Source organism: Macaca fascicularis, chromosome 2 (assembly GCF_037993035.2).
Source record: "Macaca fascicularis isolate 582-1 chromosome 2, T2T-MFA8v1.1".
Taxonomy (NCBI): domain Eukaryota; kingdom Metazoa; phylum Chordata; class Mammalia; order Primates; family Cercopithecidae; genus Macaca; species Macaca fascicularis.
This window is the reverse complement of record NC_088376.1, coordinates 153,749,904-153,774,728: the sequence shown is the minus strand read 5'-3', so window position 1 is coordinate 153,774,728 and position 24,825 is coordinate 153,749,904. Positions and strand designations below refer to the sequence as shown.

At 49.5% G+C, this 24,825-nt stretch overlaps 1 long non-coding RNA gene across 1 annotated transcript in view; it reads left to right on the top strand.

Annotated features, from left to right (window-relative positions):
- LOC135969474 (uncharacterized) overlaps positions 1-24,825 on the top strand; it is a 43,130-nt gene that overhangs the window by 15,760 nt on the left and 2,545 nt on the right. The window contains exon 2 of the long non-coding RNA XR_010584734.2: positions 22,113-22,233. This is a non-coding gene — a long non-coding RNA (uncharacterized lncRNA). The remainder of the gene's footprint in view (positions 1-22,112; positions 22,234-24,825) is intronic.

The following is a 24,825-nucleotide window of genomic DNA, read 5'->3' as shown; positions in this document are numbered from 1 at the left end:
CCAGGCCCCACGGGGAGGATGCTGGGAGAAGGCAAGAGTGGGGGGGTGGTGCTATTTTTAGCACCAGGAGTTGAATGGTGGGGGATGATCGATGCAATCTGTGGGTCTGCTTGTGCTCCTGTGCCCTGGACCCTCCCAGGCACAAGACCCCACCAGCCCAGCACCAACCCCAGTTCCTGCCTTTGCTAAGCAAAGGCCCGCCAGGGCTCATGCCGAGAATGGCCGGGTCGGTTTTGCCAGGAGGTGCTGTTATCCCCATGTAACAGAGAAGGAAACTGAGGCTGACAAGCAAACTCACTGCCCAAGGCCACACAGCCAGAATCATCCAAGTCCAGCCCTGTGTGCTGTCCCATCCACATTCCCTCTGTGCCATTGTCCCCCACCCCCTGGCCCTCCTGTGTAAGTTTAACTCTCCCCTCTGCTTTCTCCCCATCTGCACCTCCCCACCCCCAGACGGAGACTCCTGAGCAGGCAGTGAGGACCGTGGAGGGGTCCTCACACTAGTGTCCCTTTCCATGCTCGGCTCAGCTGTCCACTAGGGGCCATCTTTCAGCCTGGTGCTGGGTGCTGGCTCAGCAGAGGAGGGGGCCATAAGCCAGAATGCCCAGTGCGCAGGGGTTAGAAGGAGTGCAGCTTCATGAGAGCAAGAAGAGGCTGCCAGCAGTTTAGCCTCGGTGTGGGGAGGTCTGAGAGGGCTTCCTGGAGGAGGTGATGCCTAATTTCAAAGAGGCACCGGAGCTGCCAATAGAGGCAAGAGTTTAGGCGGGGAGAGGAGGAAACAGCACGTGCAAAGACCCAGAGGCAGGAAGGAGCACAGCACATCAGTCTTTTGCTACTGCTGGCCCTGCCTTGCCTGACCCCTCCCCTTCCCATCCCTGCCCTCCCTGACCTCCCCCACCCACACCCATCCTCTCCTGCGGGCTCCTCTGCAGACTGGAAGGCAAGGTGGAATCCAGCCCCACAGCTCTCAATGAGGAGAAACTGCTTGGAAGGAAAAAAAAATAACATTAATTTCATTGTCTTCACTCCCAGATCCTGCCTGAAAAACAAAAACAAAAACCAAACCCCAGCTGGGGAGGTTTTATCTGGCAAGGCTTTCAAGGAGGGGGACTGAATGGTGGACACAGGCCTGGACCCCCGTGGGTGGTGGAGAAAGCAGGCCTGCTTTCCCTGGGTGGTGGAGTGGGCAATCCCTGCGTGTTCCCGCCAAATCCCTGCGTGCTCCCACCTCCTAGCTCAGCAGGTGCTGAGCAGTCGCTGCTGCGGCTGGGGTGGGACAGCAGTGCTGACCGCGCTGTGTGCGGGCGCTCTTCCCTAATAATTTCAGTTACTTCCCTGCCAGCCCTGGAGGCAGGGTGTCACCCCTTCACAGGCATCAAACAGCTCGACTACTCAGAACTCCTCAGTCACACAGCAGAGCTGGGATCTGGACCTGGGATTTTCTGGCCCCAGAGCCCACTAGCTTGCTGGGCTCATGCCACAGTGCACAGGGCTCTAGGGGCAGTCAATGAAGAGGAAACACAGGCAGGGCCACCCCTTCCCCCGCCACACACATGCAGCTATGTCTGCTCACAATTCCAGGGACAGGGAGTTCACTCCTCACCGTCAGCCTCACACATATGTCCCCTTGCTGGACATGTCCACTCCCACCTCCACCCCAGCCAGGTTCCTAATCTCTGACCGGGAGACCAGGAGGCTCTAGAATGGAGGTGAAGATCATGGAACGTGTGAGCCCCACAACCTCAGCCTTTCCTAGAAAGAAGCTTCCGGCTCCTGCTCAGACTGGGCGGGGATGAAGGCATCTGTGTGCTAAACACACGCCCTGGAGCCAGCCATGCCCACGGTGGCCCCCATTGACGCCCCACCTTCCTCCTGTCCTTGCTCAGTGCTGGCTCCCCTGGGCCTGGGCTTGGGACCTGACACATCCCCATCTGAGATCAGTATCCATGAAGGAGACTTGGTATGATGCGAGGGCCTGCCACCACCCAGCACTGCGCCCGAAATGGCGTCACCTAGCCTGCTGGCTCTGCCGACGGCACTATGTGGACTGTGAAACGGGAGGGAGAAGGGGAAGGAGAATAGGACGGCCACAGGAAAGAAGAAGTAGTCTGGCTCCTTCCAGCACTAAGGTGCCTTGGGGTCCCTATAGGACCTCAAATAACCTTACTCCACAAAGCCCCTCACAGTCCCGTGGGCCACGTCACCCATCCTTGTGCCAGGCTCAGGTAGGGCTTTCCACTGCCCCACAGTCTTCCGGAGGGTGTAATTAGGCCCATTTTACAGATGGGGCACACTGGAGCCCCAGCACTGTGCTGGTGGCTCCAAAAGCAGCAAGGGGCCCCCAGGCCAGGCCCGGCTGACCCCTATGTAGGGACTGGGTGCCTCCCCCTTCCACTTCCCTCCAGGGTTGACCTCAGTATCTCCTGGTTGGGCTTTTCCCAGAGCCAAGGCCGGAAGCACGAGTCCCTAGTGTTTGTTCAGGCTGGGCTGGGGCTCCGGGCTGGCGAGGCGGAAACAGACGCAAGATGTTTGTCCAAGGGGGTCAGGCTCCCCCACCGAGAGGAAGGAGGAAGGAGGAAAGGCCGGAGGAGCAGGAGGCCCGAGTCAGCTCTCCCAGCCAGGTTCTCACCTCCAGCCTTGCCTTCCTCACCCCCAGAGGCTGGGCTGCACACAGTAGGCACTCAGTGGCTGAGGAAGGAGATGTGGTACTCTCCTCCAGCATCCTTCACTCAGCCAGGGCTCAGGCCCCAACCCCAATCGTTCTGGCCTCCTCTTCCTTCTGTCTGAGTCCAAACTGTATGCCCCTGACAAATTCAAATGTTGAAACTCGCAATACCTCAGGATGAGACTGTACCTGGAGACAGCCTTTAAAGAGTTCATCAAGTTAAAATGAGGAAATTAGGGCCAGGTGCAGTGGCTCATGCCTGTGATCCTAGCACTTTGGGAGGCTGATGCAGGAGGATGGCTTGAACCCAGGAGTTCGAGACCAGCCTAGGCAACACAGTGAGACCCCATCTCTACAAAAAGTTAGCTGGGCATGGAGGCTGCTGGCTGTAGTCTCAGCTACTTAGAAGACTGAGATGGGAAGACGGCTTGAGCCCAGGAGGTCGAGGCTGCAGTGAGCTGTGGCTGTACCACTTGCACCCTCCAGAACTGAGAGGAAATACGTTTCTGTTGTTGAGCGATCTAGTCTGTGGTCTCTTGTTACAGCAGCCTAGCAAGCACACTGTCCCCCCGCCCTGTGACCGTGACCTCTCCTGCTGTTCTGGAGGCTGCAAGGCCAAGTCCAAGACCAAGGAGTCTGCAGGGTTGGTTTCTGCTGCAGCCTCTCTCCTTGGCTTGCAGATGGTGCGTTCTGCCTGTGTCCTCACATGATCTTCCCCCACTTCCTGCATGTCTGAATCCTCTGCTCCACTTTTTTTTTTTTTTAATTTTTGAGACAGGGTCTGACTCTGTCACCCAGGCTGGAGTGCAGTGTTGTGATCTCAGCTCACTGCAGCCTCGACCCCCTAGGCTCAAGCCATCCTCCTGCCTCAGCCCCCTGAGTAGCTGGGACCCCTGGCAGCGCCACCATCGAGGCTTCCCTTTGCTCTCCACTCCAGCAGCACTGGCCTCCTCACTGAGCTTGGTCCAGGACGGTGCTTTTGCTGTGCCCTCTGCCTGTCTGTGCCCTTTCCACATCTCCCCAGGGCTGCCGCCTTCTTATCCCTCAGGTCTCTGCTCAAATATCCCCCTCCAAAGAGGCCCTCCCTGACCAAAGTGCCAATCAGGGCTAGTATCCATCTCTCTCACTGGATGGACCTTCACCAGGACAGGGGATGTGTCTCCGGGGCCACAGCAGGGCCCAGCACACAGTAGGTGCACAGTAAAGGTTTGTTGAAGGCAGGCAGGCTCACCTTGGTACCGCTGCCCCACCAAAACACAGGGTCACAGGGTCTCAGAGGCAGAGCAGGGCCTCCAGGGGGCTGGTGGATGTGGTTGGTCCAACCATGAGGCCTGCCTACCTGCCGGGGGCACAGGCTGCAGCCACCCATCCCCTTGGCTTACCACGCAGTAGCTGTGTTCACCTCCCTCTTCCCCATCTGTCTTCCAGTGATTCCTCCAGAGGCTCCTTGTTTGGGAGTGAGGCCAGATGGCTAAGCAGGTAGGACCAGGCAGAAACCCCCCAGCCCGTCACTTTGGACCTGGGGACTCTGCCAGTGCCTCCCTGCTCCAGTGTCTGAGGAGGACTTGAGCATAGGAAGGTGCATGCCTACTCAGTCCTGGGACTCGTGGGGTGGGGCACTCACCTGGGGACTCATGTGGGCTGCAGCTGGGGCTGGGACTGCTGCCTGCACCTCCATCTGGGAGCAGGATGAGGGAAGGGCAGGACACCACTGGGAGGCGCTGGGTGGGAGTTCCCTGGGCATTCGCTGTTTGCTCAGTCAACCCTCTCCTGAGACAGGCCCACTCCCACTTGAAAGGCTGAGATAGAAAACACTGACACCACCAAGTGTGGATGAGGATGTGGAGCGATGAGAGCAGGGGTGAAAAGTGAAATGGTGCAGCCGCTCTGAAAAACCATTTGCTAGTTTCCTCAAAAAAAGTCAGATGTGGCTGGGCGTGGTGGCTCACGCCTGTAATCCCAGCACTTTGGGAGGCGGGCGGATCACGAGGTCAGGAGATCGAGACCAGCCTGGCTAACACGGTGAAACACCGTCTCTACTAAAAATACGAAAAAATTAGCCAGACGTGGTGGCGGGCGCCTGTAGTTCCAGCTACTCGGGAGGCTGGGGCAGGAGAATGGCGTGAACCCGGGAGGCGGAGCTTGCAGTGAGCCGAGATCGCGCCACTGCACTCCAGCCTGGGCGACAGAGCAGGACTCCGTCTCAAAAAAAAAAAAAAAGTCAAATGTAGACACGTGCAACCTGGCAATCCCACGTCTAGATATTGGAATAAAATTAAAACACAGGTCCATAAAAACCTGTACGGATGTTTGTCACAGCTCCATTGATAATTGCTGCAAACTGGAAACAAGCCAAGTGTCCCTCCGCTGGTGAAGAGATAAACACATGGAGGCCTCCATATAATGGAATGAAAAGGAACAGCCTCTTGACACCCCGACACAAGGATGCATCTTCAAGCCAGGCTGGAAAGGCTCCACGATGCAGGATCCCGTGTACATGCTGTTGGAAAAGGCCAGGCCACAGGACGGGACACAGATGGGTAGTTGCCAGGGCTGGGGCTGGGGGCAGGGACTGATTGGGCAGGGCTACCAGGGAATTTTCAGGGAGCTGGGAATGTTCCATGTCTTGTTCAGAGCATTTACAGGGTATAAACGTGCAAAGCTGACCAGACTTCACATTTGAGATCTAGCCACTTCTCCCGATGTAAATTAAAACTCAATGAATAAAAGTTTTTAAAAACAACCCAGTTCCACACTCGCCAGCCTGTGCCAGGCTCTTAAACTGGGGACAGAGCTGGGGCGGAGCGGGTCCCTGGCCTTCAGGCCGGCAGGAGTGGGAGGGGCCCGGGCTGGGGTGATGCGGCGGAGATCCAGGGAGCGCGTCTGAGCCCCGCCCAGGCCGGGCCCCAGGCTCCAGGCTCTCCCGTGCTCCCGCCCCGCAGAGAGAGGCCGGAAGCGGCCCCGGAGGGCCCATTGTCCGCGCTTCCGTTCCGGCTCCGCCCAGTCCTCCAGCGGCCAGAGGTGCGACCTCTGAGCCCCTGGGCAGCTCCCAGCCGGCCTAGGGGGCGGGGACGGGGGGCACGGGGCGGAGGTCCAGCAACCGGTGCGCGTCCCGACTCGCTTGGAGGGAACACGGGCTCCGAGGCCCGCTCCCCTGGGCCCAGGTCCTGTGCCTCTGCTTCCCCGGCTGCGGGTACACCCCCAGCTCCCCGAGCCCCCCGGGCCCTCGCTGCTCGAGCACGCCCAGAAGTTGCGGTGACTGCGGACCCAGCACCCCGTTCCCTGGCCGGACGTCACTTGAGCAGCACGATGCCCCCAGAGGGCAGGGCCAAAATTAGTCGCCCACGTTCCATTCACCCCCTTGGGCCCTTGAGCGTCTCAGAAGCCTCAGATGCCAAGGAGGGGACGCTCCCTCGCGGATGGTCACCTGGGAGCAAAGCTGGGGACTAAAGAAAACAGGGACAGAGATTCCTACCCTCGCCAAATTGGCCGCTCTTGGCCAGGCACTGGGGACACACCGGGAAGCCGGATAGCCAGGTCCTGTCCTCAGGGCCCCGTCCAGAGAGGGGAAGAGGGCTCTGCAGCCTGGAGTCCGCGGCAATGAATGAATGTTCAGTTGCACAGATGGGGAGGCAAAGGAGGGAGGGAAGGAGGGCGGGCGTCGCTTGGGCGGTCGGTGAGGGCCGCGTGGATGTGCTCGGTGGTTGGTTTTGAGGCCAGTGGCTGGAGGGGCGTGGGAGTGGGAACCCAGACTTGTGGGGAATGGCTGGAGTTGAGACTCAAATCCAAGAATGAAACGGTGGGGCTTGGACCACCTGCCTACTGAGAAAAATGGAAGTCGGGAAGGCTTTGGATGTAGTCGTACTCGGTCACTTCCGTCTCCAGGCCTCAGTTTCCCGGGTTGTAGAAGGCATCAGGGTTGGAGGCTCTGAAATTCTGGCTCCTCTCAAACCAAGATTAGTATGACTTCATTTTGGTTGTGCAAGAAATGGGCCTGCAGCGGTTCGCAGAGGCAGAGAGGCCTAAGCTTGAAGGGCAATCAAACCGGCGTAGGCAGGAACGCCTGGCGGCATTGGGAGCCGCGACACCAGGCAGGGAGTTTAACACAGGTCTTGGACACAGAGGGTGCGCTCCTCGAAGCAACCACAAAGCGGTGACAGAGACCAGGTTTACGTTTTGTTTTGAAATAATTTTAAAGTTACAGAAAAGCCGTGAGAATAGTTCCGAGAACTGCGCCCCTTATTAATGCAGATTCACCAAGCTTTCACATTCTGCTCCCCAGCCCTTGCATATTCAAGCTACCCCCCTTCCCGGCGCCCGCAAGTAAGTTGCAGGCGCCACGGCCCTTGAACCCTAAGTCCTCCCATGTGTATTTCCCAAGAACAAAGGACATTCTGTTGCACAATCTCATCGGTTTTTCAAGATCAAGTGACTTAACCATAAGACAATAATTTAATCTGCAAAACCTTACTCAAATATCACCAAATGTCGTAACGAAGTCTTTTATAGCACATCCCCTTCCTATCCCCATCCAGGAGCCACGCCAGGATCACATTTAGTTGTTCACCTTTTTCATTTTATTATTTTATTTTATTTTGTTTGTTTGTTTTGAGACAGGGGCTTGCTCTGTCATCCAGGCTGGAGTGCAGTGGCTCACTGCAGCCTTGAAATTTTAGGCTCAAGGGATCCTCTCCCCTCAGTCTCTGGAGTAGCTGGGACTATGCATGCCATCACACCAGGCTTGTTCACCTTTATTTTAATTGCAACTTATTCACTAAGCTTACTTTGGCTGAAGTAATTTGAAAAAGATGGGTGCAAAGGGCTCTAGCCCCATTCTTCGTAATGGGGTCCTCTCCAGTGAGAAGTGCCAGGATCTGGGCAGGGCACATGGAGGAGCTGGAGCTGCGGAGGATGCACTTGCATTCTGAGCTGGAGCCATTCTTCCATCCTCCCTGGCCTGGCCCATTTCCCCAGGCCCTTGGCAAAGGGGTACCTCCTGATTCACCCACCACAGTCTTCGAATGGGGCATCCAAGACTCTCCAAAAGGCACCAACTCCTTGAGAAGGCAGCTTTGGGGAACACACCTCCCATCCTGAGACAGACAAAAGGCCAGTTAGAAGAAGTGCTTTAGATCTGGAGAGGAAGAGGAGCTTGAAGGGCTCTGGAGACGAGATAAACCCTTCTGACTGTCAGGTGGTTTTCATTTTATATTTGCAGTAAAATTGGGGGATAGTCCAACCAACTTGTCAACTAATAGAGGTTAAAATAATTTCTTTAACTTTTACTATGGAAAATGTAAACACAGGCAAAAGTAGAGACCTCTACAATGAACCTTTACTTACCCATTACCCAGCTGCAACAAAAATAATTCTGGATGATGGCTTACTGTGGATTTTGGGCAGAAAATTCAAAGGAAGTTAGAATAATTGTGTTGCATTGCTCCAGTACTCCCTCCTTTCCCTTTGCTTATTTATGTGACAAGACTTCTCAGTGCTTACCCCTATAAAAATGAGAAATTGAAAGAGACGATGCTGATCATTGACTCATCACAGAAATAAAGAATGTTTATCCACTGGTGCACTAAATGGGGTTTGGGCGGTAGCGCAACAATCAATGTATAAGAAATGCATTGCTAATAGCATTTTACTTTTTTTAATAAATATCTATCAACATTTGTAGGCCGGGTGCAGTGAGTCACTTCTGTAATCCCAGCACTTCAGAAGGCCAAGGCAGGAGGATCAATTGAACTCAGGAGTAGAGACCAATCTCAGCAACATGGTGAAACCCCATCTCTACAGAAAATTAGCCAGGCATGGTGGCACGTGTCTGAAGTCCCAGCTACTGGAGAGGCTGAGGCAGGAGGATCACTTGAGCCTGGGAGGTCAAGGATGCAGTGAGCTGTGATAGTGCCATTGCACTCCAGCCAGGGCAACAGAGCGAGACCTTGTCTCAAAAATAATTGTAAAAAATTTATGTTTTGATTAATTGTATGCTAATATTATTTGTAATGATAACTTACCAGAATTTTTTTTTAAGAGATGGGGTCTCACTGTCACCCAGGCTGGAGTGCAGTGGTGCAGTAATGGCTCGCTGCAGCCTCAAACCCCCGGCCTCAAACTATCCTCTCATGTCACCGGGACTACAGGGGCAAGCTGCCATGCTTGGCAATTTCTTTGAAACATTTAGTGATTGTAGTCACAGAAAATGTGTGTTTTTCCATTTCAGTTTACACGCGTAGTTTCTACTATGGAGAAGTATGATGGTGTGACCAATAAGAGACTTTCAGGCATGAGAATACATTACTGTAGGCTCAAAGTTTGTGGGGGCAGTGGAATTGAATACGAGTTTCTAACTGATGTAAAAAGTTCATTTTAAAAAAGGCCAGGCACGGTGGCTCATGCCTGTAATCCTAGCACTTTGGGAGGCCAAGGAGGGTGGATCACCTGAGGTCAGGAGTTCGAGACCAGCCTGGGTAACATGGTGAAACCCCATCTCTACTAACAATACAAAAAATTAGCTGGGGCGTGGTGGTGTGTGCCTGTAATCCCAGCTACTGGGAGGCTGAGGCAGGAGAATCACTTGAACCTGGGAGGCGGAGGTTGCAGTGAACCAGATCGCTCCATTGCACTGGGCAACAAGAGCGAAACTCCGTCTCAAAAAAAAAAAAAAAAAGAAGAGCTTGTTCATGTACTTTTATATGGGTAGTGGTGGGCATCCAGCAACTATGGTCTTTAGAAGCTGCTGGATGCATTATACAAGTGATGAAACAGCTCATTTAACAATGTCAGTGTTGGCCTAGTGCAGTGGCTCACACCTGTAAACACTTTGAGAGGAGTAAGCCAAGGCAGGAGGATCATTTGAGTTTAAGACCAGCCTGGGCCACATAGCAAAATCCCATCTCTACCAACAAAGAAGAAATTAGCTGGCCATGATGGAACACCCTGTTGTCCCAGCTACTTGGATGGCTTGAGCCCAGTTCAAGGGTGGGCTGCAGGTTCGAGGCTGCAAGTGAGCTGTGATGGCGATGTTGCACTCCAGCCTGGGAGGCAGAGTGAGACCTTGTCTCTAAAATGAATAAATAAATAAGAAAAGTTAAAGAAAAATTTAAAATAAGTGAATAAAAACTCAATATTTATGATATCCAGGAAAGCACATCCTTTGCTTCCACTTTAATGTTGTAAATGTGAATTTGCAAAGGTGTGAGAGGGTACAAAGTATTTCCAGATCCTTTTCGGGGACCCCCTGGTAACACAGCCTGCAGTGCCCAGCTGGGCAGTGCCTAGGAGCTGCCCCTAAGGTGTGGGAGCCTGCCACAGGCTGCCCTTGAGCAGACTCCAGTTCCTCTAGGTGCCTGTCCTATTTTTTTTTCTTTGAGTTTTTTAATAAAATAATCTCATGCGTCAGGAGAGGACAGATCAGGGATTGGGGCCGCCGCCTCTTTGGTCTGTGGCTGAGGAGGGTGGGCTCTTCTCAGGGCTGGAGGGCTCTGTGGGCTATGGGGGCAGAGGCTTAGTTCCAAGGCCAGATCCTAGGCTTGGGGATGGAGGTGCCTTGAGCTTCGGCCTGCGTTTGAAGAGGGGGGAGTGCTACAGCTGCAGGGGCAGTTCAGCAGGGGCCTGGAGCTGGTCCTCAAGCACAGACACTGCTCACCGCCCTGCCAAGAGAGGCCGCAGCCTCAGCTGGCATCTTCATTCCTGGGCTGAAACAAGGGTCCTCCAGGAGGCCCAGGCTGTCTGGGGAGGGGCTGACTCTGCAGGGACTTGGGCTTTGACCAGGGGAGGGAGGGCCTGGGCCATCCTGTTGGCCCCAACCATGGCTCCTGAGCTCTGCATTCAACTGCTGCCCCACTGTCTTCCAGGTTGCAGACTCGGGCCTGCAACCGAGATTTCTGTCTCAGTCATTGGTTGCTTCACACTTAGTCTCTACCTTTCCAAAACTGGGGGCATCCTGAAGCACCCTCAGGGGATTTATGTCTCAGGGTCACAGTCACATGCCCACCCACTGAGGGACTGGGAGGTCCCTGAGGAGGGGAGCCCAGCCCCTGAGCCTGCTCACCATCCCCTGGGTGGACAGACGTGTGGACACTCAGCACAGCTCACCACAGAGCTGGTGTGAAGCACAGCATAGCCGACACTGGCGTGGATATGCAGGGGAGAGTGAGGACGTCCTAGAAGGCCTGTGTCGGGGAGGGAGAAGCGCTGGTCACATGCTGTCCTAGAGACTTCGTGTGGATTAACTCATGAAATCCTCATAGTAACTTCATGGGACCAGTGCTGTATTATCTCAATTTTTCAGCTGCGTTAAAGAGGCAGCCAGAGGTGAAGTGGGTTGCCTGAGGTCACCAGACTTGGGCAGGAGGCTCCAGAACACCTGCTCTGCCCACTTTGGGTGTGCCTCACAGATGTGTTGCCCCAGAGGCCCCAGGGGCACCTGACCACCAGGGCTCTGCAGGACAAGCCCAGCCCCGAGAGTGCTCTGCTGCTCTGGGCCTGCGGTTTGGGCTTCCAGGGGTGGCAAAGATGCTGGGACCCAGCTGTGGTGGGGAGGGGCTGGGCCCTGTGGGAAGCAGTGGTTGGCCTGCCTCTTGGCCACAAGGGGGCCAGAAAGGGGATCAGTGCAAAGTAGATTGGCATCTGTTACATGATCAAAAGACAGGCCGAGCAGCCAAGCCACGTGGAGGGTGAATGTAATGTGGTTACAGGAGGCTGGGCCTCTCCCCAGGGGCTGTGGTGGGTGCTGTCTCTCACCTCCCCTGCCTGCCTGCAGCCTTTCCCTGCCAACAGCTCTCCCGTATCAAATTCACAATGACCTGCCCCTAGGGCCCAAGAACTGGCACTGCCTCCCTCTGGTCCCAAGCTCCAAAGCCCCATGTTGAGAATGTGGCAGCTCCCATGAAGACTGCATGGCTGGAGGGAGGTGTGGTCGTGAGGGGAGGCGCTGGCAGACAGTGCCTTACAGGTCCACCACCACATGTGTCACTGGGCTGCAGGTGGCAAAACCCACTCAAACTAGCTTCAGCAATAAGGAGAATTTTTCATGATAAGGGAGGTTCAAGAGATGAAAGTGGCTTCAGGTGGGGCCGCATCCAAGCGCTAGACTGGTTTTACGAGAAACCCAACTCTCTGTGTCTGGGCTTTGCCTTCCTCCCTTGTGACTTCATGCTTCGGTCTGTCCAGACTGTGCTCTGGCAGCTCTGGCTACACAGGGTCCTTGTAGGCAGTAAGTTTAGGGAGTAGAGCTCCTTTCTGAATGTAGCCATCAGGAGTTCCAGGATCGACTCCAGTTGGTCTGACTTAGATCACTTGTCCATCCCTTGAGCCAGAAGTCAGGTGGGAATTAGTTTCATGTGAACTACGGGGAGTATGAACAAAAGTTATCTGAAAAGGGATTTGGAGAAAAGAAACTTTATTATTATTTTCTTACAGGCCCTTGCTCTATTGTCCAGGCTAGAGTGCAGTGCCTCACTGAAGCCTCAACCTCTTGGACTCAAGCAATCCTCCCACCTTAGCCACTTGAGGAGCTGGGACTATAGGTGCACACCACCATGCCTGGCCGGCCTTCCTTCCTTCCTTCCTTCCTCTCTCTTTCTTTTTTTGAGATGGAGTCTCACTGTCATCCAGCCTGGAGTGCAGTGGCATGATCTCAGCTCACTGCAACCTCTGGCTCCCAGGTTCAAGCAATTCTCCTGCCTCAGCCTCCTGAGTAGTTGGGATTATAGGCATGCACCACCACGCCCAGCTAAATTTTTGTAATTTTGGTAGAGACGGAGTTTCACCATGTTGGCCAGGCTGGTCCCGAACTCCTGACCTCAAGTGATCCACCTGTCTCGGCCTCCTAAAGTGCTGGGATTACAGGCATGAGCCACCATGCTCAGCCAATGCCTGGCTAATTTTTAAACTTTTTATAGAGACTATGTTGCCGAGGCTGGTCTTGAACTCCTGAGCTCAAGAGATCCTCCAGCTTTGGCCTCCCACAGTGCTAGGATTACAGGCGTGAGTCAACATGCCTGGCCAGGAAAGAGACTTTATTCCAATTAAGTTTGCAAACCAGGGAGATGCAGCCTTTGGTATAGAATGAAGGTGCATTCCAGCGAACAAAGGGAGGGTTCAGGTTTTATAGGGAAAGTCCCTGCCAAGGTTCCCAATCAGGTCTATTTATGCAAATGAAGGATTCAAATTTGCTTAGTTTTGATTAGTCAACACAGCTGAGCCCTGATTGGTTGATACAGCTGAGCTCAGACTGGTTGACATAACTGAGCTGAGCTGTGAGTGGCTGGTGCAGGTAAGCTCTAAACACCCCAAAGTTGAAGAGAGAGGTGTGGATTTTCAGGGAACTCAGTATGTGTGTGACTTCTAATCAGCAAATGGCCTCTTGGCTCTATTTTAAATTTAGGCCCAGTTAGCCACTAAGGATCTGTCCTGAAGGATTAGCTCTTTTAGGTTCACATTTGTTCACAAGAATGAGGATGGGTGAGAAAGTTTACCAGAAGAGGATTCAGTACAGTAAAACCTCAAATTAACCAACAGAACCAATTCAGCAATTCAGGCCTGGATCTTTGGATCGTGTGAGTGGGCAAGAGAAGGGAGATGGAAGAGGAAAGTCTTTCAGAAGAGCCCCTGTTCCTGCCTGTCTGCCCTTTGCTCAGTGGATGGCTGAGAGCAGAGGAGGATGAGAATCCGGAAGTGCAGCGGCTACACCTATGGATAGGTGCTACTACAGAGCGCGACAGAGGTGGAGAGCTCAACTGCATGTATGTGAGGACATCAGGACAGGCTTCACAAAGGAGAAGCTCCCTAAGTCCTCAAAAAGTTACATCTAGAATCATGACATGACCCAGCAATGCCACTCCTAGGTATATATCAAAAGGAATTGAAAACAGGGACTCAAACAAGTGCATGTACACCCAGGTGCATAGCGCATTATTCACAATAGCCAACAGATGAAAACAACCCAGGTGTCTATCAACTAATGATAAACAAAATGTGGTCTATCCATATAGTGAAATATCATTCAGCTGTAAAAAGGAATGAAGTCTTGACATACTCTACAACATGGGTGAACCTTGAAACCATGCTAAATGAAAGAAGCCAGGCACAAACGATCACATATTGTATGATTCCACTTGTGTGAAACATCCAGAATAGGTCAATCCATGCAGACAGAAAGCATACTACCCAGGGTGGGTAGAAGGGAGAATGGGGAGCAACTGCTTAATGGGTATGAGGTTTCCTTTTGGGGTGATGAAAATGTTTTCAAATTAGATAGAGGTAATGGTTGCACAATATAGTGAATGCACTAAATGCCATGGAGTTTTTCGCTTTAAAATGGTTAATTTAATGTTATATGAGTTTCACCTAAAAACAAAACAAAACAATAACACCATTTCACCCCTCTCCCCCCAAAAAAGACAAATGATGTATCCTATCTGGTATTTGCTTCAAAAGGATTCAGATTGAAGTGACGTGGGAAGAGGACGGCAGGTATAGATGAAGCAGGGTTGACCAGAAGTTAGTAATTGTTGGCTGGGCGTGGTGGCCCATGCCTGTAATCCCAGCACTTTGGGAGGCTAAGGCAGTTGGATCACCTGAGGTCAGGAGTTTGAGACCAGCCTGGCCAACATGGTGAAAACCCATCTCTACCAAAAAATACAAAAATTGGCCGGGCGTGGTGGCTCAAGCCTGTAATCCCAGCACTTTGGGAGGCTGAGATGGGCGGATCACGAGGTCAGGAGATCGAGACCATCCTGGCTAACCTGGTGAAACCCCGTCTCTACTAAAAAATACAAAAAAAAACCTAGCTGGGCGTGGTGGCGGGCGCCTGTAGTCCCAGCTACTCGGGAGGCTGAGGCAGGAGAATGGCGTGAACCCAGGAGGCGGAGCTTGCAGTGAGCTGAGATCCGGCCACTGCACTCCAGCCTGGGCGACAGAGCGAGACTCCGTCTCAAAAAAAAAAAAAAAACAAAAACAAAGAAACAAAACAAAACAAAAATTAGCTGGGCGTGGTGGCGTGTGCCTGTAGTCCCAGCTACTCAGGAGGCTGAGGCGGGAGAATCCCTTGAACTTGGGAGATGGAGGCTGCAATGAACCAAGATAGCGACATTGTACTCCAGCCTGGGTGACAGAGCGAGACTCCATCTCAAAAAAAAAAGAAGTTGGTAATTGTTGATTGTAGTTCATGATACTCTTCTCTTTTTGTGGATTTTTGGGAAATTTCATTGTAAAAAGTTAAATAAAAGAATGAGTAAGAGTCATATCCCAAAGACCGCTGCCAAGACCAATGGCAATGAGCCTTTTTCTTTCATTTTCTTCCAGAAACCAGTTTTATTTGGGTCTTATATTTAAGCCTTAATTCCAAGTTAATTTTTTTGTATGGCATAAGGGTCCAATTTCATTCTTTTACATATAGATATCCAGTTTTCTCAACACCATGTATTGGAGAGAATATTTTTTCCTCATATTCTTGGTGCCCTTGTCAAATTTTAGTAGACTGAATATGTTTGGGTTTATTTCTTGGTTCTCTATTCTTTTCCATTGGTCTATGTATCTGTTTTTATGCCAGCACCATAATGTTTTTATTATTATGACTTTGTAATATAGTTTGAAATCAGGACATATGATGCTTCCAGCTTTGTTCTTCTTTCTCAAGATTGCTTTGGCTATTTGGGTGCTATATTAGCTCATTCTTGCATTGTTGTAAAAACATAACTGAGGCTGGGTAATTTATAATGAAAATAAATTTAATTTTGGCTCACTGTTCTGCAGGTTGTACATGAAGCATAGTGCCAGCATTGGCTTCTGGTGAGGGTCCCAGGACACTCACAATCATGGTGGAAGGTGAAGCGGGAGCCAGGGCATCACATGGCAGAGAGGCAGCAAGAGAGAGAGAGAGGCACCTCCTCCTGGTACCACACTTTTTAAAATAACCAAATCTCACATGAAGCGAGTAAGAACTCACTCATCACCAAGGGGATGGCGCTAAGTCATTCATAAGGGATCTACCCCCATGATCCAATCACTTCCCACCAGGCTCTACCTTCAACATTGGAGATTACATTTCAACATGAGATTTGGAGGGGACAAACTCTCAAACCATATAATTCCATCCCTGGCCTCCTGAATCTCATGTCTTTCTCATATTGCAAAATACAATTATCCATTCTCCACAGTGGCTCACACCAGTACTCCCAGCACTTTGGGAGGCTGAGGTGGGATGATCACTTCAGCCCCAGGAGTTGGACACCAGCCTGGCCTGGGCAGCATGGTGAAACCCTGTCTCTAAAAACATTTTTAAAATTAGCCAGGTGTGGTGGTGTGCACTTGTAATCCTAGCTACTTTGGAAGCTCAGGTGGGAGGATCACTTGAGCCTGGGAGGCCGAGGCTGCTGTGAGCCTCATGGTACTCCAGCCTGCACGACAGAGCAAGACCCTGTCTTTAAAAAAACATATATATTATACATATATATACACACACACAATTTTTATTTGTCAATCGTAATAAAGCTGGAGAAAAAAAGAAGAATAAATAGGAGTTTGCCAGGTAGACAAATGGTATGGGAGGGTGCTCATTACAAGAAGAGGGAGTGGAGTGTGCAAACGTGCAGAGGAGTGAAGCAGCACAAGGCATGATGTGGGCAGAGATGGGATGCCTGCATAAGGATGTAGGCTGACCAGCAGAGCTAGAAATACTAAAAAATCATCTAGCTCAAACCCTCACCATCCATGGAAATGGAGGTTCAGAGAAGTTAGGGGACCTTGTCCAAGGTTACACAACTAGTGGGAAGCTGAGCTGGAATCAGAGCCTAGGCCAGAGTAACTTCTACTAGGTTACACTGCATTGGTTCACTCCCTCCTTCCCGCCTTCCCTCCTGCCCTTCCTCCCTTCCTTCCTTCCTTCCTTCTGTCTTTTTTTTTTTTTTTTTTTTAATAAAATCCGGTTTTAAGCAGAAATAGTCTCAAAACTGCCAGATAAGCAGTCACAAAATCCAAGCACATATCTTATTTGTGGGGCTTGTTCAGAATCCATTTAATCTGACGTTGGGTTATATGGATCCCCAGCTCACAGGAAATGAAAGGCAGTTGTTGGGGGGAAATGAAGGGCTTTTAGGGCAGGCACACTGGCAATAATGAAATGTGATAGTCACAGCTTGGACTGGGAGGAAATAGGAAAGTTAATGAAAAGAGATATTAGAATAAAAATACTTAGTCATAAAGGATGATTGCATTACACGCAAATCAAAACCACAGTGAGGTACTACTTTACACCCATTAGGATGGCTAGAATAAAAAAGTCAGGACCAGGCACGATGGCTTATGCCTGTAATCCCAGCACTTTGGGAGGTGGAGATGGGTGGACCACTTGAAGTCAGGAGTTCGAGATCAGCCTGACCAACATGGTGAAACCCCTTCTCTACTAAAAACATGAAAATTAGCCAGGCATGGTGATGCATGCCTGTAATCCCAGTTACTCAGGAGGCTAAGACAGAATAATCGCTTTAGAACCCAGGAGGCAGAAGGTGCAGTGAGCTTGAGCCACTGTACTCCAGCCTGGGTGACAAGCAAGACTCCGTCTCAAAAAAAAAAAAAAAAAAAAAAAAAAGGCCAGGCATAGTGGCTCACTCTTGTAATCCCAGCACTTTGGGAGGCCGAGGTGGGCAGATCACAAGGTCAGGAGATTGAGACCATCCTGGCTAACATGGTGAAACCCCGTCTCTACTAAAAATACAAAACCAAAATTAGCCGAGCGTGGTGGTGGGCGCCTGTAGTCCCAGCTACTCGGGAGGCTGAGGCACCTGTAGTCCCAGCTACTCGGGAGGCTGAGGTGGGAGAATGGTGTGAACCTGGGAGGCGGAGCTTTCAGTGAACTGAGATTGTGCCACTGCACTCCAGCCTGGGCGACAGAGCGAGACTCTCTCTCCAAAAAAAAAAAAAAAAAAAGGTCAGGTAACAAGTGCTGGTGAGGATATGAAGACACTGGAACCCTCATATACTGCTAGTGGGAATGTACAATAGTGCAGCCACTTTGGAAACAATCTGGTAGTTTCTCAACAGGTTAAACACAGAGTTCCCATATGACCCAGAAATTCCACTCCTGAGGCGGGTGGATCACTTGAGGCCAGAAGTTAGAGACCAGCCTGGCCAACATGGTAAAACCTCCCTCTCTACTAAAATACAAAAATGTAATACAAAAAATTAGCCAGGCATGGTGGCATGCACCTATAATCCCAGCTGCTTGGGAGGCTGAGGCAGGAGAATCGCTTGAATCCGGGAGGCAGAGGTTGCAGTGAGCCAAGATTGCATTACTGCACTATAGCCTGGGCGAAAGAGTGAGACCCTGTCTCAAAAAAGAAAAGAAAAGAAAAAAAGAGATGAAAACTGTGTGGCCTGATGTTTGAAATTCTTACATTTTGTGTTTGAAAAATCAACTATTGGCCAGGCGCAGTGGCTCACGCCTGTAATCTGTAATCCCAGTACTTTGGGAGGCTGAGGCGGGTGGATGACGAGGTCAGGAGATCGAGACCATCCTGGCTAACATGGTGAAACCCCATCTTTACTAAAAATACAAACATTAGCCAGGTGTGGTGGCAGGTGCCTGTAGTTCCAGCTACTTGGGAGGCTGAGGCAGGAGAATCGCTTGAACCCGGGAGTCAGAGGTTGCTGTGAGCCAAGATCGCACCACTGCATTCCAGCCTGGGTGACGGAGTGAGATGCTGTCTCAAAAAAAAAAAAAAAAAAAAAAAAGGAAAAATCAACTATTAAAACAATCCTTATGTTTTGCTTGTAAAGGACATGATGAAAAAGTTTTTTTGTTTGTTTGTTTTTTCAGACAGTCTTGCTTAGGCTGGAGTGCAGTGGCGTGATCTCGGCTCACTGCAACCTCCACCTCCCAGGTTCAAGTGATTCTTCTGCCTCAGCCTCCTGAGTAGCTGGGACTACAGGTGTGTGCCACCACACCCAGCTAATTTTTTGTATTTTTAGTAGAGACAGTGTTTCACTGTGTTAGCCAGGATGGTCTTGATCTCCTGACTTCATGATCTGCCTGCCTTGGCCTCCCAAAGTGCTGGAATTACAGGCGTGAGCCACTGTGCCTGGCCAATGAGAAAGTTTTAAGCTGTTTGCAATTACTTCTTTCAGATGCCCCATGGTATGTATGAGCCTTTAATCACTACAGTAAATGAAAAACTAAGTGGAATAGAACTGATACTATATTTTTCTTTTGAACACTGGTTTTTAAATACCAGAGACATCTTGATGTGCTCTGTAAGAATTCTGACCAGTTGGCTGGGCGCAGTGGCTCACGCCTATAATCCCAGCACTTTGGGAGGCTGAGGCGGGCAGATCACCTGAGGTCAGGAGTTTGAGTCCAGCCTGGCCAACATGGTGAAACTCCTTCTCTACTAAAAATACAAAAATTAGTCGGGTGTGGTGGCATGTGCCTGTAATTCCAGCTACTCGGGAGGCCGAGGCAGGAGAATTGCTTGAACGCAGGAGGAGGAGGTTTCAGTGAGCCGAGATCGCACCAGTGCACTCCAGCCTGGGTGTCAGAGACTCTGTCTCAAAAACCAAACCAAATCAAACCAAATCAAACCAAACCAAACAAAAAGAATTCTACCAGTTGAGCACAACTCACAGATTTCACAAAGAACATCAATATGCCCAATTACCATCATTTAATGCTCCCATTAATGTGCTATATGTCAATACCATGATTCCTTATTTTTATTTTTTACTTTTAGGTTCAGGGATACATGTGCAGGATGTGCAGGTTTGTTACACAGGTAAACATGTCATGGGGATTGGTTGTACAGATTATTTCATCACCCAGATTATTTCATCCATTAGTTATTATTTTCCTGCTTCTCTCCCTCCTTCCACCCTCCAGATTCCTTATATTTTATTTTCTCTTTTAGATTCTGAAATACCTCATACAGTAAGAATATTGGTACCCACGGCCGGGCGCGGTGGCTCAAGCCTGTAATCCCAGCAGTTTGGGAGGCCGAGACGGGCGGATCACGAGTTCAGGAGATCGAGACCATCCTGGCTAACACGGTGAAACCCCGTCTCTACTAAAATACAAAAAAAAATTAGCCGGGCGAGGTGGCGGGCGCCTGTACTCCCAGCTACTCGGGAGGCTGAGGCAGGAGAATGGCGTGAACCCGGGAGGCGGGGCTTGCAGTGAGCTGAGATCCGGCCACTGCACTCCAGCCTGGGCAACAGAGCTAGACTCCGTCTCAAAAAAAAAAAAAAAAAAAAAAAAAAAAAAAAAGAATATTGGTACCCACCATCATGCAGACATTTTGTACATTTGCCTCAGATCCATCCCCTGCTCCCCCTCCCCTCTGCCACACACACAATCCTGTTATGGTCATGCCTAGATTTCAGCTATAAACTCCCACCTTGTGCTGTCCTGATGTTTAACCCTTTTGGTGGTCATGGCCAATGCTCATAGGGAGATCATGAGCTCGGCACCAAATGTTGTTTTATTGTTTGATTGCTGGAGAAGAACTAAGGTGACTTTATAGCAGGGACACAGAGATCCAGAAAAAGTCAGATCCTTGCCTTCTCAAGATTACACAAAGTCTGAAATCCACAAATCTTGATTCCTTGTCCGACAAAATGGAATAGCAGAAATTGCATGGGCTTTAGAATCAAACTCAACCAAGTTCAAATCCTGACTTTGCCATTTACTAGTGAAACAGCTTGTCTACAAGATAAAATCCAAACAACCTACCCTAGCTTTTGGTTTCATCTGAAAAATGGAAGTTATACCACCTCCTCTTTAGAGCAGTTGAAAGAATCAAAAGCATAACAAGTGGCACTGTGCCTGGCACAGAATAGGGACTCAATTAATAGCAATTTTTTAAGTTCCACTTTTTAATGAGCACCAATTCTGGGCCAGGCATTGTTTCAGGCACTTAGGGCATAGCCACAAACTGACAACGTCCCTGTCACTGTGCTGGTTAAGAAATTATAAGTTAAATAGATTATCAGCCAATTATATGTGTATCCACTTGCAAAGGCTTTTTTGTTTTGTTTTGTTTTGTTTTTGAGATAAAGTCTATGTTGCCCAGGCTAGTCTTAAACTCTGGGCCTCAACCAATCCACCTGTCTCGGCCTCTCAAAGTGTTGAGATTACAGGTGTGAGCCACTGTGCCTGGCCCCATTTGCAAGTTTTTGTTCTTATGGACATGATATTCTTTTGTTGTCCCCATGGCCAGCCTATTCTCTGACACATACTGATTTTTTGGTTCCCCAAACCAAATTTAAGGGTCAGGACTGGCCGGGGATAGCCCAAATTCTGGCTACTGGGCTCTTTGTTGGTAAGAATGGGAGATGTGCTATATTCTGAAGAGATTTAGATGAGTGACACAGGTGCCTGTCCTCCAGGAATTCTCAGTCTACTAATAATCAAGATCATGGTATAGCACTTGCTCCTGCCAGATGCTGGGCTAGGCTCTGTACAATTTTCATTTAATCCTCACAACCTTCTCTTAAGGTTGAGTGGTTATTAAAATTGTTAAAAGAGGCCAGGTGCAGTGGTTCATGCCTATAATCCCAGCACTTTGGGAGGCTGAGGTGGGTGGACCACCTGAGGTCAGGAGTTTGAGACCAGCGACCATCTTGGCCAACATGACAAAACCCCGTCTCTACTAAAAAATACAAAAAATTAGCTGAGTGTGGTGGCACAGGCCTATAATCCCAGCTACTTGGGAGGCTGAGGCAGGAGAATCACTTGAACCTGGGAGATGGAAGTTGCAGTGAGCCAAGATCGTGCCACTGCACTCCAGCCTGGGTGACAGAGCAAGACTCTGTTAAAATAAAATGAAATGAAATAAAATAAAATAGTTAAAATAAAAACTTTAGACAAGTTAAATTTAACAAAGAATGATTCATGAATCGGGCAGCCCCTAAGACCAGGACAGGTTCAGTGAGACTCTGGGGCTGCCATATGGCTAACATTTATGGAAAGAAAAAGGCAAGTGGTATATAAAAAATTGAAGTGAGGTACACAGACTTCACTTATTCTTGTTAAACTTATTCTGGGCACGTACCTTATTTCAACAGTTGGCTGCCTGTGGTTGACTGAAGTTCGGCTGCTGTTACTGGCTGAGACTTGGCTACTTGTTACAAGAGTAGGTTCCAATCTGCTTACGCCTGGCTTGGTTACAGTTCTCTATGTATGGAGAAACCTTTAGGTCAAACTTAAGATATGTACAGAAGCAGCTTTAGGCAAAATTTAACATAATTCATTTTCATCATGATTTGCTGCACCTTTTAATACAGTCTTGAAAACTATTGAACTGAATTCTTCCAACAGATAAAGAATATTCTCTTGAATAGCTCAAACATTCAGTAAGACAGAAGCGTGAATAAATTTTGTCAAGTACTCTTGCTCTGGGATTTAAGGATTGTGATACCAAAAGTGACAGGGATTTTTTTTTTTTTTGAGATGGAGTCTTGCTCTGTCGCCAGGCTGGAGTGCAGTGGTGCGGTATCGGCTCACTGCAATCTCCGCCTCCCGGGTTCAAGCAATTCTCCTGCCTCAGCCTCCCGAGTAGCTGGGACTACAGGTGAGTGCCACCACGCCCAGCTAATTTTTGTACTTTTAGTAGAGACGTGGTTTCACCATGTTGGCCAGAATGGTCTCAATCTCTTGACCTTGTGATCTGCCCGCCTCGGCCTCCCAAAGTGCTGGGATTACAGGCGTAAGCCACCGTGCCCGGCCCAGGAATTTTTTTTTAAAGAACTGAACTGAACTGAGTTGCTCACACCCTTTTTCCACTTATCAAAAAATTGTGAAGAGCCTCTACTTACAGGATCAATAGGCAAAAGACCAAATACCTTGGACACCATTCCTCAAACACCCAGCTGATTGGGATGACATGAAAAACACATTTCTGGTTTCTTCTCAAAGGGCTGTAATTAAACACAAGGCCTGTAATGGCTTCTCTTGTAGTCACAAGGTAAACCTTTAGTGTGGTATTCAAGATTCTTGCAACTTGGCCCCCACATACAATTCTCACACATTATTTCATGCCCCCTACCAGTCTCTCAAGGCTCCTTATCCATTGCTTGAACTGCTCACCTGGGCCGTTTTCACCTCTGTGGTTTTGCTAATACCTTCAATAGAAATGCCCCCTCACCTATTTCTGCTCATCATAAAGCCACCATCTCTCAGTCCAGTTACCATGGCCTCCTCGGTTGAGCGTTTCCCGATTCCTCTGTTAGAACTGCTTCCTCCTCTTTGCTCCCACACATATCTTCTGCCTCTTTACCACATGTATTTCATTCTACCAAGTTCCTTTTTCCTTGGCTTAACACACCTCCACAGCCCAGTCTTGTATAGCGTGGCTCTTGAACACTGCTGGCTAAATAGGAGGCACCAACTGCTGCTGTCACCTCCACACATGCTCCTCCTTCTCAGTCTGCAGGGCCTCTGGCAGCAGGACACCTATTTGACCACCAAGCCTAGAAATCCAGGGCTGGAAGAAAGCTCAAGGGGTGGCCCAAACTTGGTCCAAAGCCCCCTCTAAGGCAATCTGGACGCAAAAAATGGTCTAGTATGATCTGTCATTAGGAACACTATCAATTCCTTTTTTACTTCTCACTGGACCTATTTTTAAGTTTTTGATATATTTAATTTAAAAAATACACAAATACATTTTCTTCAAAGAGATTCATACTTTATAGAAGCCAAGCATGAAGGTGCTGCTTAACCACTGTTCCTCCCTCTCCCTTCCCAAAATAATGGGACAGTTTAATGCAAAGTTTTTATACATCCACATGCATATATTTAAACAAATATACATATTCTCAACATAAATGGGAGACAATGTATTGTTCCACAATTGGCTTTTTAAATCTTTTTTTTTTTTTTTTGAGATGGAGTCTCGCTCTGTTGCCCAGGCTGGAGTGCAGTGGCGCAATCTCGGCTCACTGCAAACTCTGCCTCCAGGGTTCACGCCATTCTCCTGCCTCAGCCTCCCAAGTAGCTGGGACTACAGGCGCCCACCACCACGCCCGGCTAATTTTTTTGTCTTTTTTAGTAGAGACGGGGTTTCACTGTGTTAGCCAGGATGGTCTCAATCTCCTGACCTTGTGATCCGCCCGCCTTGGCCTCCCAAAGTGTTGGGATTACAGGCTTGAGCCACTGCGCCCGGCTGGCTTTTTAACTCTTAATGCACTGATTATACAGGATGCTGAACAATTTTCTGGTATGCTTATTGGCCATTTTTTTTCTATGAGCTCTGTTCATAACCATTGCCTGTCTTTTCTATTGGGCTGTTACCAATAGGAAAGATGATTATTGATTTCTACTCTTACATATTGTGGATGCTCATCTTTTGTTATATACGTCGCATAGACCTATTTTCCATTGCATTAATCGACCATTTCCTAACATTAATTTTGGGCAGGACATTTAACCCAAGCTTCAGTGTCCTTACCTAAACAATGAGGGTATCTCCTGCATAAGACTGTGGGGAGAATTGACTGATAAAACTGAATGATGCTTGGCACTCAGTAAATACTCAATAAACGTTAGCTATTCTTCACTATAGACTTGGGGCTACAAGTCAGCTAAATGTTTAGTTTGGCCCATAGGATTTAAGTATATTTGAACCCTTCAGGTGAAGCATGCATTTCTAGTTGGCCATACCTTCCTCTGCCTCCCCAGTCTGTTTTCTACACCACAGCTTCTCAAATTTATGTCATCTGCCTTCCACTCTCCAAAGTTTTCTTTTTTTGAGACAGGGTCTCGCTCTGCCACCTAGGCTAGAGTGCAGTGGTGTAATCATAGCTAACTGTAATCTCAAACTCCTGGGCTCGAGTGATGCCACCACCTCAGCCTCCCGAGTAGCTGAGACTACAGGTGTGTGCCACCACACCCAGATAAATTTATTTTCTGTAGAGATGGGGTCTCACTATGTTGCCCAGGTTGGTATCAAACTCCTGGCCTCAAGTAATCCTCCAACCTTGTCCTCCCAAAGTTTTGGGATTACAGGTATGAGAGCCACCACACCCAGTTTTTACTGGCATTCAGTAAGTCTCCAAAGTTTTTAATGGATAAAAATAAAGCAGGTTTTGAAATTATGTATCGCCCATTATCATAGCAGCTCTATGTGTCCTGTATATACTACACAACTCCTGCATATTGTTCACAG